This window comes from Dermacentor silvarum, chromosome 8 (genome assembly GCF_013339745.2).
Source record: "Dermacentor silvarum isolate Dsil-2018 chromosome 8, BIME_Dsil_1.4, whole genome shotgun sequence".
Taxonomy (NCBI): domain Eukaryota; kingdom Metazoa; phylum Arthropoda; class Arachnida; order Ixodida; family Ixodidae; genus Dermacentor; species Dermacentor silvarum.
This window is the reverse complement of record NC_051161.1, coordinates 150,725,965-150,738,825: the sequence shown is the minus strand read 5'-3', so window position 1 is coordinate 150,738,825 and position 12,861 is coordinate 150,725,965. Positions and strand designations below refer to the sequence as shown.

At 48.7% G+C, this 12,861-nt stretch overlaps 1 long non-coding RNA gene across 3 annotated transcripts in view; it reads left to right on the top strand.

Moving 5' to 3' along the window:
• Positions 1-4,860: 4,860 nt before the first annotated feature.
• LOC125947427 (uncharacterized) overlaps positions 4,861-12,861 on the top strand; it is a 72,694-nt gene continuing 64,693 nt past the window's right edge. For all 3 annotated transcript variants that reach the window (XR_007468287.1, XR_007468289.1, XR_007468288.1), the window contains exon 1: positions 4,861-5,091. This is a non-coding gene — a long non-coding RNA (uncharacterized LOC125947427). The remainder of the gene's footprint in view (positions 5,092-12,861) is intronic.

Genomic DNA, 12,861 nt, shown 5'->3' with positions numbered 1-12,861 from the left:
GTTCAACACGCGCACCCTCTCGAGTGAGGCTAGCTTAGCAGGACTATTTCAAGACTTATCAGGCATTGCCTGGGATATTATTGGCCTTAGTGAGGTTAGAATAACTGTTGAGGCTTACACAGCGCTGACAAACGGCCCCGTCTCAGTATACTTTAGTCATGGGCGGTAAACTCAGTATACTGTAGGCATGGGCGACTTCAATGCAAAAGTGGGGAAAAATCAGGTTAGTGAGCAAGCAATTGGCAATGACGGCATCGATTCTTGGAATGCAAGAGGAGAGATGTTAGTAGAATTCGCGGAAAGGAATAGGCTCCGAATAATGAATACCTTCTTCAGGAAGCGCAGCAGCAGGAAGTGGACCTCTAAAAGCCCAGAAAAGCGAGAGAAACAAGGAATGAAATAGATTTCATACTCTCCGCCGATCCAAGCATAGTGCAGGATGTAGAAATGTTAGGTAAGGTAAAGTGCAGTGACCATAGGTTAGTGAGGTCTCGAATTTCTCTCAATTTGAAGAAAGAGTGAAGAGTCAAGAGGAAACAGGCCAACCTAGAGGCAGTAAGGGTAAAAGCAGACCAATTCAGGCTGATGCTCGCAAAAAATATGCAGCTTTAGAAAATGAAGATAAAGACAACTTAGAGGTAATGAATGAAACCGTAACTAGGTTGATCTCAGAAGCAGCAATTGAAGGTGGAGGTAAGGCACCAAGGCAACCAGTAGGTAAGCTCTGCCAAGAAACAAAGGACCTAATAAAGAAACGACAAAACATGAAAGTGTCCAACTCAAGAGATCAGATAGAATTCGCTGAACTGTCAAAACTGATCAACAAGAAGAAAGTAAGGGATGTTCGAAATTATAACGTGGGAAAGATTGAGGAAGCCGTAAAATATGGACGCAGCCTTAAATCAGTAAGAAGAAAGCTTGGCATAGGACAAGGCAAGATGTATACACTGAAAGATAAGCATGTTATTATCATCTGCAATTTCGATGACATAGTAAAAGCAGCGGAAGAATTCTATACTGACCTGTACAGTGCCCAGAACAGCCAAGCGACTTTCATTCGAAATAGTGATGAACCGGATACAGAGGCTCCTTCCATAACTAGCGATGAAGCTAGAAGGGCCTTGAAAGACATGACCAGGGGAAAAGCTGCTGGAGAAGATGGAATAACAGTAGACTTAATTAAAAATGGAGGAGATATCATGCTTGAAAAGCTTGCGGCCCTTTATACGCAATGCCTCACAACTTGAAGTATACCAGAGAGCTGGAAGTACGCCAACATTATACTAATCCATAAGAAGGTAGACGTTAAAGAATTGAAGAATTATAGACCCATTAGCTTGCTTTCAGTATTGTATAAAATATTCACCAAGATAATTTCCAATAGAATCAGGGCAACACTTGACTTCAGCCAACCAACAGAACAGGCTGGCTTCAGGAAGGGATATTCTACGATGGATCATATCCATGTCATCAATCAGGTAATCTAGAAATCTGCGGAGTACAATCAACCTCTCTATACGGCTTTCATAGATTATGAAAAGGTATTTGATTCAGTAGAGATACCAGCAGTCATAGAGGCATTGTGTAATCAAGGAGTACAGGAGGTACACGTGAATATCTTAGAAAATATCTGCAAGGATTCCACAGCTACCTTGGTTCTCCACACGAAAAGTAGAAAGTTACCTATCAAGAAAGGAGTCAGGCAAGGAGACAATCTCTCCAATGCTATTCATTGCATGCTTAGAAGTATTCAAGCTCCTAGACTGGGAAGGCTTAGGAGTGAGGATCAACGGCGAATATCTCAGTAACCTTCGGTTTGCAGATGACATTATCCTATTGAGCAACAATGGAGACGAATTGCAGCAAATAATTGAGGACCTTAATCGAGAAAGTACAAGAATTGGGTTGAAGATGAATATGCAGAAGACAAAGATAATGTTCAATAGCCTGGCAAGGGAAGAAGAATTTAGGATCGCCAGTCAGCCTCTAGAGTCTGTAAAGGAGTACGTTTATCTAGGTCAATTGCTCACAGGGGACCCTGATCACAAGAAATAAATTCACCGAAGAATAAAATTGGGTTGGAGTGCATACGGCAGGCATTGCCAAATCCTGACTGGGAGCTTACCACTGTCGTTGAAAAGAAAAGAGTGCAATCATTGCATTCTACTGCTACTAACATATGGGGCAGAAACTTGGAGGTTAACAAAGAAGCTCGAAATCAAGTTAAGGACCGCACAAAGAGCGATGGAACGAAAAATGTTAGGCCTAACGTTAGGAGCCAGGAAGAGAGTGGTGTGGATCAGAGAACAAACGGGGATAACCGATATTCTTGTTGACATTAAGCGGAAGAAATGGAGCTGGGCAGGCCATGTAACGCGTAGGACGGAGAACCGGTGGACCATTAGGGTTACAGAATGGAAACCAAGAGAAGGGTCGAGGTCGGCAGAAAACCAGATGGGGTGATGAAGTTAGGAAATTTGCAGGCGCAAGTTGGAATACGCTAGCGCAAGACAGGGGTAATTGGAGATCGCAGGGAGAGGCCTTCGTTCTGCAGTGGACATAAAATATAGGCTGATGATGATGATGGTTTCGAAGGGCCAATATCTCCTCCCACAGCTCGTTTTTTCGAGCAGCACTCATACGTGGCGAGAACTCAGTAGAAACTCTCACCAGGTATGGATTCTGCTCGATAAAGTGCAACAGGATAGCGGCCTGTTCTTTCGACACGCATGGACCTTTCGCCGACATTTTGAAGTCTTTCTAAAACTAGAGAACTTCAGCCTGACCGCATCACAGTAAGGCAAACATTTTGTCTAAACTTATCGCCCGCATAAAATGCTCACTTCGATTTGATAACTTTATGTTTTACCTTTTTATACCGTTAATGTAAAAAAAAAGTTCAAGTCGCTACTCACATTTACCGTTGTAGCAGCTTCTTTCTCGGAGCGGAACCGTCAGTACAGGGGCGCCTGACCGAGGAAGGGTTGCCGTCGCTGCGATCACTTTGACGAAGCTATTGTGCTGTCGTGTCGGTGTCTTGACAGTTCTCGATACACTATGTTCTGCACTGCTATGAATAATTCTTGTTGGCTCTTCCTAAAAAAATAAAGGATCACACGTCATTCAATACATGCAGCGAAAACCACAAAACATTGCAAGCACTACACGAGAATATTTACTTACCTCTTTCTTCTATCTCACGTTTCCCGGAAGCCACGTCTGAATTTCTTCTCAGATGAAAGTACACAGTCGTGGGCCACAATCACTTTCGGAACATTACGGACTAGCGTTAACGCTCAATGATGTGACACTCAGCTGCTCGGCTTTTGCAGAGGTCGCCATTTTGCGTGTGCTCAACAGCATGAACTGGATGTAGATTGGACAAATATGTGGCTACGGCTTCAAAAATAGCAGCACTTGCGTTTATTTTTTTATGCAATGGCCGCTTTCACGCTGTAAGGTTATAAAACAGATTTGCTTTACGAAGAATAGACGTGCACTTTTATTAAACGACTTTTCACAAAACAAATTTGCTATACAGCCCCGGAAAAAGAGAAGAGAACACGAAAGAAACATACGCCCAACGGAGGGAGCTTTGATTGGACTATTCAAAGAACATCGTTCATACGTATACACCATTTCCAAAAGCGGTGACGTCGCGCGAGAAGGCATTCTGATATTGAAAGTCATTTGTACAAAGTCGCACCCCAGAATACGTGGCGCAGATCTGACATCGGTATAGTGGCGGACATTGTTTAACTGCGCGAAAAAAAAAACGGACCACAGAGACAGCATGGAACACAGACGCGTACAGTCATTGTTCCTTCGACACGCATGGCCTGGAACAATGACTGCGCCCGTCCTTGTTCCATGCTGTCTCTGAGGTCCGTTTTTTTTTCGCGCAGTTAAACAATGTCCGCTAATATGTACAATGTTAAACAATGTCCGCTAATATGTACAAACGCGCCCAACAACAAGTTCTTCTAAACAACATCGGTATAGTGTTGATTGCGCGCCTCGTCTGAATCGCATCTCGTCGTCTGTGCCAGCGCACGCGGCGGTTGCAGGCACTTTAACTAGTTGGCGCCACCATACTGGCGGAGGCTTGGGTCGTCTACGCCTGCGCGCTGCGCGTTTAAAGGGAATATTTCTGCTGCGTGATAGCAAGCGCTTGCGTGGCTCAGTGGTAAAGTATCCGACTTCCACGCAGCGGGCCTGGGCTCGATTCCGGCGGAGAGCGGGCACTTCTTTTCGCATTTCCGCCGATATCGGTTACGGCCAAACGCCGCCGGCGGCATCATTGCGAACTGAAACAGCTATTAGAATGAGCTCATAACAGCTCACGCTGTAAAAGGAAGCTCAGTTAGAATCTCGCGAAAAATGCCTGTCAGGTGCCACAAGTGAAGCGGCTCGCTAATTTAGCAATGACACGCACAGAAGCGTCGCATCGCGAAATAGCGGCTCCGAAAAGGGAATGCAACCCCGCCACGCGTCTCTAGGACGGCGTAGTGATAACCAGTTGCATATGCCGCCGACATTAATGTCGGCAGTTTCGTCTCATTTCCGGCCGGTGCTGCTTTGTGGCACTGACAGTCACGCGGGGCAGGCGGGCCACTTGTTCACGCATTCGGGCAAAGTGTGACGGCGGCCGTACATGTTGGTTCTTTCTTTGCCAAGCACCTGTACAAGCTCAAAGTAAAGCCGGCTGCAGAAATAAAAATTTGTGCTGAAGCCGAGAGGAGTGACCGCGTCGCAGACGCTTCGAGCAAAGGTGTCGCCGCGGTCGCACGGGGATGAAACTGCAAGGAAAGGGCGATGCGTGGAAGGTCAGGCCGCAGCCCGGTGACGCACTGAGTGGCTCTAACATGCTCTTCTCCATGTACGCGTCGTGCCGTGGTGTGCAGCGCGCGTGAGCCGGCTGACGGAAAGCCGGCGCGGATATCACGATTAACGCCGAGAACCTCACCGCAGAGGCTGCGATCAAGACTGGCGTCACGGGCCCGGTGGTATCAAGCTAAAAAAGAAGGGTAAACTGAAGTTTGTCGGAACAGTGAATGGGGCTCTAACTGTGCTTGTTTTCCTTGCGTTCAGGTAAGAGGCATCTTTCATAGTGCTATTCTTTGCTCCACTAAATAGAATAATAATTGGCTGTTGTAATTTAAGCATTCCTTTCACTTCATTCCATTCTTTCCTTATCATTCGCCGCTCAACACTCGCCGATGCAGCGACATCACCGGGCGGAGCGCCGCTCGGAACATTATATTATACCACACATTATACTTGCCCTATTTCACTTCGTGACTAAGAACGCGCAGGATTGTTTTAATGATGGAAAAATTTGGACAAAAAGCACCACTGTATGACTTGTAGGTAATGTAGAATACACTGAATACGGAGATCGAATACTGAGATTGAATACCGAGATCGAAGCACACACGCACGCACATCTCTGCTCATGCTTCAACCAACGTTCACTATGCACGGTGCCATTTTTTGTTTTTACGCCCTAGTGGTGTTCCGCGGTGTTATATAGAACAGAAATTTTACCATATGCTAAACTAGAAAGACGTGCACTCATTTTGAGACCTATCGTGTACGCCTGCTCCTCCTCCCCTGTTCACGGCACCAATAATACGGCCTTTATGAAGGCCCCTCGTAAACGCATCCGGTGTGTACGATAGTACGGGAGAAATAACGTTTGACATCACCGCCAATAACCTGCCTACGATTGATTTCGTGCTTGTTCGTGCGGAGCGGACGCTGCAGACGACTACAGTCACCCATGTCGGCGTGAAAGAAGTTCTCTGAAGAGCGGCACACATATATGTACACATGTTCACATACTCAGTGACTTAAGCTTGTCCGACGGTTGGTTCCAAACCCTGTTCCCTCAGCACAGTGACTCGACGCTCGAACCATTCGACCATAGCAAAGGGAAATGGTATGACGACATTTGCGTGGCGATGACTGTGGGTGTGTGCCAATTCTGCCCAGCATCGCAGACTGTCTACGTAGACTACTAAGAAGACAGCCAAGACAGCTTCGAGGCCGTGTAATGGAACGCCTTTCGAACCATCTGGATGATGTATGAAAGACACGTCTGCGACGAGACGCCACCTTGTGGCGACAAGAAAAAGTTGAGAAAAGCACGCATTATTTCTGTACTTTAAGTCCTTGCGCCTGCGAAAAACACCATTAAGGGCGTAGGAAAGCACGTCTACGTTTTATTGTGCGCAGACGACCTTCCTGTCGGCTTTCCAAGCATCCTGCTCAGCTGCCATCCTGTTTGGACAGGAAAGTAGCCTGCACCGTTTCTGACTTCGATGCTGTCTTCGCGAAACTGTCTACTTTGACGCCTTCGTGAGAACTGGAACGAGACCTAAGATGGCCGCTGTCCACTTAGCCTCTACTTTTCCGTCTTAGGCAAGTATTGGAACACAACCCAAATCAGGACACCTCTATGATGGTGTGAGGCGTGGGCTGGACACAGGAAGGCTCACATAGTAGGAAACGGTTTAATGCTGGCCTAATGTTACACACACATCACGCCGACTTCGTACATGGCGGCCAAACGAACAAAGGATGACGCTGCCGGAAACGGAAGCAGGCAGGGTAGGCGACGATGTCGACGCGGCTACTTGCTGCGCAGGACACGTGGCGCCATCTGTAGCCGCCCAGACCAACTAGGCCAAGCACACATCACTCACATTCCACCCCCGTCCAGGTGACCAAGTCCCTTGGTCTAACTTGGCGTCCACAGGCAAGCACGAAGTCTCGCAAGTGACGGGGAAGGTGGCGCACACGCTGTTGGCGCTGAGGCTGTGTCTGGTCGATGGCAGTTTCATCGTAGGGACTGTAGTGGAGGATGTCTCCCCTTCAAGGCTGGACGAAAGGTGCGCAACAGGAGATGACGGAGGCACATACAACTTGATTTGCGATACATGCACAGTTCTTGGCTTGGAGAGGGGCTACTACTTTGCTCAGTTCTTGGACACAGAAATGTTGACGACTAGACAAGGGCTTGGAGAGGGGCTACCACTTTAGCGAAGCCCTTGATGAATCGACGGTAAAAGCTGGGTGTCAGTATCCAGGAAAGGACTTCCTTATGGTTTTGGGGTGTTGCGATACGGCACATGGCAGCTGCTCTTTCTGGATCCGGGCGATGGCCTTCGTTTGATATGATGAACCCAAGAAATTTGATGCAAGCGAGACCGAAGGAACATTTGTCAAGTGAGGCCTTAAGTCCACTGGCCTGCAGCAACTGGAGGGCTTCTTGCATAAGGTCTGCGAATGCGGCGAATGACTCTGCGTAGATAAGGATGTCATCGAGGTATACTCGTATGCCGCTTTTGTCCGGGCGAGGCCAAAGGCCTTGGAATACCAATTGCATGGCTCGCTGAAATGTGGACGGTGCATTCTTTAATCCGAATGGCATTCGGGTCCACATGTAAGTTGCGTGGTGGGTGATGAATGCTGTTTTCTCATATCCCTGGGGTCTCAGGCTGACTTGTCAGTAGGCGCACTTAATGTCCATTGTGGCGAAGTAGGCACAGCCAGCGATGTCCTGAATGATGTCATCTACCAGTGGTAGGGAGTGTACAACCTTGATCGTACGTTCATTGAGTGGAATGTAATTCACACACAAGCGCTTCTTTCCACTGCGAGACACCACAACGACTGGAAATGCCCACGGGCCTGATGCAGGGAGGATGACATTTTGGGCAAGAAGCTTTTTGATTTGCCTTTCGAGGAATTGCCTGTCTTCTAGCGTATATCCTTAAGGGCTGCGGCTGTACGGCACAGTATTAGGCAGCAAATCAATGCGATGTTGAATGTCGGTAAAATGACCAATGTCATCTTCATGGCGAGAAAAGACTGCATTGTTCTTGGCCTGTATGTCAGCAATGACAGACTGCTGTTCAGGGGAGAGCTGGCTGCCTAGGTTGGCTGGTTGAAGTTCGGGGTGGATGGTTACAGGCACCGTAGTGCAGACTTGTAGTGTGGTAGCGCTGCTGTCCAACGGCACTGTCCTTGCCGCCAAAGCTTGCCAGCGAGGCTCTTCTTGCGAAGGTAACGGTTCTCGTTGTAGACAGCCTTGTGACGTTGCTTCTGCCGGCGCAAAAAGTTTTGGGCGGCCTAAAATGACGGCATTGGCCATTCGCGGGACCAGACGCTGAGTGGCCAAAAGCGTTACACCCGTGGCTGGATGTTGCAGCTGAGTCGGCTCGAGTGGCTGGAAGATCAAACGGGCTCGCGCTGCCAAAAACCAGTCTTCACCCAGATTAAGGGGTAGGACGTTGTTCTCCAAAACTGCTGCCTCAACCACACCAGTGATAGGGCCAATAGTTATCTTAAGGAGGGCGGACCCGACTGGTAGCGCTGTACCGCCTCCAACGACGGCCAGAGGGAAATTAGTCCATCGCAAGATCATTGCAGAAATTAGGATGGCTTTAGAAATCAACGTCACGTTTGACCCAGAGTCGGGATATGCTTCAAGTTCTACGACTCCTGCAAGAGTCGCCGTGAAAAATGTACATTGATGTTGGGAGCCTTCAAGTTTGTCAGACATGCTGTGAAAGGCCCGTGGCTGTCGGGCATCAAGGATGGTTGACGATGGGGTTCGTGGTGCTCTGTTGCTACGCGAGGGACATGCTGACGCCAAATGTCCTAACTCTTTACACTTGTAACAAACTGCTTGTGCGATGTCTTGGCCCCTCCGAAATGCTGGGGCCCCATACTGTGCAGAAATCTCTTCGTATCTTCGCTCCTGTTGTTCCTTGGGCAAATGTGAAATGCGCTGTCTTGGCTGTGCTGTTGTAGCTGTTTGCGGAGCTGGTGGCTGAAAGTTATACTGCTGACGTCCTGGATTGCCCCTTTGAAATGAACGAGGCTGTGGCTTCTGTGGAAGCACCGGTTGCTTTACGCTTGCCCTGTCAGTGGGCATGTTGAGTGCACTTGTCTAGGCTTGTGCACGCGGACACGAAGTCACGCACTGTTGACGGCCTATTAGCCGCGATGGCTGCGATGACATGTGGCTCCTGAAGACCTTGTAGTAGATAATCTTCTGGGCGTCGGTAAGGGGGACGGGACAGCTTTCAATCACACGCAGCTTTGCGTAAGCATACTCTTGCAGGCTCTCGCCTGGGCCCTGTCAGATCTTTATGACGCGTTCCTGCCACTCGATGAGGGTCAGCTCCGACGAAAATGTTTCCTTCAGGGCGGCGCTCCACGTTTCCCAGGTTGAATGCTGATTTCTAAAAGCGAGGTGCCAATTCCGAGCTGTGCCTTTCAGTTTACTTGCGGCAATGAGACGGGTAGTGGTGTCATCCCATGCGGCAAGCTGCTGTACCCGGCGAACGTCATTGAGCCAGACATTGACATTTTGTGCTGGAGACTGGTCAAAGTAAGCAATCGATGACGACAGGTCTGGCAGTGTGGTAATTGTAGTCGAGGGGCGTGGCAGCTGTTGAAACAGAAGTGTCAGACTTTCGAGCGTCGCGGGGTCAAGGGTCAAACCCGAATTGCCGGCGGTATCCGCCCTCTCCACGCTTGACCGTGGCGTTGCCTCACGACGTTGGTGAATGTCGACTTCGAGACGCTGAATGAGCTCTTCCTTAGAGACGGTGCTCTCTAGCTCACGTCGGGCCAATTCTTCTCGGATAAGGGCGACCATGTCGCGACTCCGAGCCGCGACATGGTCGTCGAGTCAAATTCCTCCGAAATAATTCCGGGCATGATGCACCCCGAAACGAGGCTGGGCGCACGGGAGACTAGGCGAGTGAGCGCTAAGCCTAGTTGTCAACTAGGGCTAGTTGTCAACATTCACGGCACTCTTCATATGACGGCCGTGTTTTCTTCTGATGCGGAGCGAACACAGACGAGCGGAAAAATGGCAGAAGTATCTTCAGGCGTGAGTCTTCGGCGGCGTGAGTGCGTGAGTACAATGATGAATGCGGTTGAAAGGCGTACTCACCGGCGTTCGACGCTGGTGTTGACCAAAAGGTGTTCTTGCGCTGCAGTGGATGAGTGGCTTGGCAGAGGTTCGGGGTCGACTGCGCCAGATGTGAGGCTTGGGCTGGACACAGGAAGACTCACATAGTAGGAAACGGTTTAATGCTGGCTTAATGTTACACACACATCACGCCGACTTCGTCCATGGCGGCCAAACGAACAAAGGATGAGGCTGCCGGAAACGGAAGCAGGCAGGGTAGGCGACGATGTCGGCGCGGCTACTTGCTGCGCAGGAGACGTGGCGCCATCTGTAGCCGCCCAGACCAACTAGGCCAAGCACACATCACTCACAACGGCAATGACGTGCCGACGATGGCATGAATAGAGTCGGATGACAAAGCTAGAGTTACAACGATGACCCGACAACGACGGTATGACGACGAGTCACAAAACGGACGCAAGCCAGTGACTGTGTGACGACGACGCAGTGACGACTACGATATAATCAAAATTGGATGAAGACAGGTTTATTACCATATATTGATGAAGGAGAATCGACATTGATGTAACGACGAAAGCGGTTTGACGACGAACAGCACGACGACAATATTATGGCGACGCCGGTGCAGACATGATGGCGCGATGGCGACGGCATCACAACACGATTACCGAACAAAAATGATGCCATGACAACAGCATTCGGACTATGGAATTCGAACTACGAATGACGACAATGGTGTGACAAAAACTATCGCGTAGTCTGTACGATGATGATGGCGTGACGACGGCGGCATGAAGAGAGTCAGAACACGCAGCTGGAATGACGATCATGTAAAGGGAAATACCGGGGGCCATATAGTCGAAGATTGAGTCATATCCACTAACAACCAAATACACGTGACTTTATCTTATAGGTGCGACATAAACTCCGTGAACAAGAAAATTATGAAATTATCAGCAGTGGAGTTTTTAAAGAATGCTTCAGTAGCACATACTTCTCTTTGTTACAGTTGACCTTTTACGGCAGAGTAACCGCTCAATCATGCCCGCTTTTTAAACCAGAAGTTCTTCCCTAAAAAGGAAAAGTAGAACACAGAAAGACAGGAACTGAATTGAGCTTTTCGCTGATTTCTCGCTCAAAGGTTAAGAGAATGCTTTTTGCATCTGCATATTTGTCTGTAGATGCGGCAGCAAAATGGTAGCACTTAGCGAGGTTCTTTCTCTTTAGTAAATGAAGATACATTTGCTGCTTCTCACAACGCTCCGGGGTCTTTTGGCGAGCTGCCGAGGCGATCGTCCTTTGAGATTATCCCTAGGAAGGTAAAGGTTCATGAATTATATTTTTGCACATGGCTGTTCATAAATATCAGAAAAATGTCAGAGGCACGTTCACATTTGGCGAGCGAGGAAACAGGGAAATAAATGTCGTTGTTCGTTGCCCCCGTCAGTCGGCTGTCGAAACACCCAACAGACGGCATTGTTCTGTGATTCTGCCACCGAGCAAGTTTTTCCCACCAACATAGGACTCAATATCACGATTGCTGGAAACGCTCCGACGCTTAGGCGTTCGATAGTATGCCCGATGGTTGAGAGGAACCACACCACTTGCGCAGTTGGCCATCGTTAGTTGGCCATCGTTAGCTTTATCAAGGAAAGAGCTTGCATTCTTGACGGCACGTGGCACTTTACCCTCTTGTTGTCTGCAGATTCAGATGGGTGTATAAATATGCTCAGGATCTGCATTGAAACATTTTCCTGTCTCGACTTCTCTTTCGTCCTTACCGCAATATGTTAGATGTATTACGATGAATAACCAAAATAGCCCAAACCTATTCCCTTCTGGATCCCATCTATTTTGGCGTTGTCGGAGATTAGGAGCAGGCGACGAAGAAAAAGAATGGATCGTGGGCTGCGGCCTCCGCGCCTGGCGCCAAGTGCGCGCACCGTTATCATCATCATGACACCTTTTGTGTTTGTCTCTTGCCACTAAAGGCTTCGTTGAGTGTATCGCGGCTCGTCTTTTCTGGCGACGCGACCTGTAAGTGGCCGGCGTTCCGCAACAGGTGCTTAGTGGACGATCTTGTTTTCGAAGGTTGCGGCCGTTTTTGGACTGCTGATTGGGCGATTTTTTAACCGCGGCGTGGATGCTCTTCATAAAGGCTTCTTGAAATATCAGGCACGTTGCATCGACTAGAATTTCGATGTCCGCCTTGGTCAGCGTCGTTCCCACCTGTCTGCTTGTGCGTTCGAGCTCCTGACATTTTTTATGTGGCTTGTGTGCGAGTTCTTGCTGTTCCTTGAATTTTTGAAGCATATTGTCGCTGAGCTCTTGCTGTCTCTGTTGACTGTGGAGCAGCTTGTCTAGGAGGTTTTACTTGCTTTGGAATAGGCTGTGTTGACTGTGTAGTTTGCTCTGCTGGTTCTGCAGTCTGTTTTTGTGGAGACGTATGGCTACCGCTTCGGTCGACGAAAAGTCCATGCTACCCGTACCACTTCAGCCGTATAGAGCCGCTTGCCACGTAGGCCTAGCTCGCGTGTTTGACGAGTGGGGGCGTGAGCCAGAGCGGGAGCTCGAGGCAGTCCGCAGTATTAACACGATAGTGCTAGGTGCCCCGTGTAACAGTAAATCCGGTGTCGGCGTCGACGACGTTGTCCGTTTGAGAAAAATCATCCCGCATAACGCATCTCATATGTATAGGCCCTCCGCCTGGCGCATAAGCGTTACTGATCTAATAGAATTTCACAAAGTGAAATGCGTCAGAAAATTCGTGAAGTACGACTTACACACAGCCTGCAGACATGATAGTGTCGGATTGTAATTTGAATATACGAGAAAACATAATTTTGTTACGCAGAAACTCAAATACAAACCCCTTCAGCTACCGTTTGAGGTTGGTCGTAGTGTTTTTG